The sequence below is a fragment of the Gymnoscopelus braueri genome (genome assembly GCF_963280865.1).
Source record: "Gymnoscopelus braueri genome assembly, chromosome: 11".
Taxonomy (NCBI): domain Eukaryota; kingdom Metazoa; phylum Chordata; class Actinopteri; order Myctophiformes; family Myctophidae; genus Gymnoscopelus; species Gymnoscopelus braueri.
Genome location: NC_137613.1, coordinates 48,348,408 through 48,349,661, shown reverse-complemented (window position 1 = coordinate 48,349,661; position 1,254 = coordinate 48,348,408). Strand labels below are relative to the sequence as shown.

The window sequence follows — 1,254 nt, the reverse complement described above, 5'->3', positions numbered from 1 at the left end:
TTGATTCTACGCAAGTCTTTCAAAGTATTCAATATTTTAAATGAAAATAATGTAGTTGTATGTAAGCTTTATAGTATATTATCAATGCTTTCTGTAAACATTCATTCACAATTTAACTGGGTTCATCCATTATTATTATTATATACAATCAAACTATAGCATTCTTAATTTAAATTGCATGGCTGCCCAATTATGGCACTTGTATGATCATGAACACATGATTTTTAGGTGCTGTCTGTAAGTAGCTCATCAGAGGAAGAGGAGGATGAAGATTCTGGTGAGAACAAAAATAAACTGGAATGTATGGCTTAATGACTCTTTTCAGTAGGAACATTCAGTATAAGCAATGTCAACAATATATTTGATGTAATATCATGTTTTTATTTGTGTCCCCAGATAAGGTGTACTTAAGACCATGCTGTGAAAACTGCAAACATTTCCAGTCGGTCAGTTTGCCCAAAGCACATACAGTACTCTCCTTTATATACATAATGTATAGCTGTTGTTGATCCTAAATGGTCTCCTGTTTGCTTGGTAGAGCTACGGCAATGAGAAGATCATTCCTGAGAAGCTCTCCAGAGGGCGCTTGCAGTGAGTCTGGACACCTGCCCATTGATATATTCTGGTTTAATTTGATCCTTACTCCTATGTCTTTGATCTTGATTCTGGCTTTGTGTGTGTGTGTGTGTGTGTGTGTGTGTGTGTGTGTGTGTGTGTGTGTGTGTGTGTGTGTGTGTGTGTGTGTGTGTGTGTGTGTGTGTGTGTGTGTGTGTGTGTGTGTGCGTGCGTGCGTGCGTGCGTGTGTGTGTGTGTGTGTGCGCGTGTGTGCGTGTGCGCTCGCATGCACGTTTCAGGGCACAGCTGAAAGAGGGGGTATATGAGTGTACTTTCACAGGATTGATATTTGAGGCATTGGAGCCAGTTCTGATGCGTTATTGCGTCCTGTCCTGGTCCACGTTCAGCAAGTTCCTCCAGGACCCCTGGATGATTGCTGGTCCCATATTCAACGTGGAGACAGTCGACAAGGATGCATCTGCCGTCAAGTCCATCCAGTTGCCCCACTCCCTGTGCCTGGCTGGTAAGAATATTTGCTGGCTCCAGAGCCAATGGTGGGCCAGAGTACTGAAGTGTACAGCTAAACATCTTCCATGACTAGGGTGTTACAACAAGACCAATCTGGGAACCCAGCGCCAAATGAAAAGGAAAAACAGCGCCCTCTGCTGTTTTTGACTATCTCAGTTGGCTCTGGGAGGA

The 1,254-nt window shown here is 43.1% G+C and overlaps 1 long non-coding RNA gene across 1 annotated transcript; it reads left to right on the top strand.

The window, feature by feature from the left end:
• Positions 1 to 233: 233 nt before the first annotated feature.
• Positions 234 to 954, top strand: LOC308095834. The gene is made up of 4 exons (XR_013934082.1): positions 234 to 277; positions 397 to 446; positions 539 to 591; positions 855 to 954. It is a non-coding gene; the product is annotated as an uncharacterized lncRNA (long non-coding RNA).
• Positions 955 to 1,254: the final 300 nt, after the last annotated feature.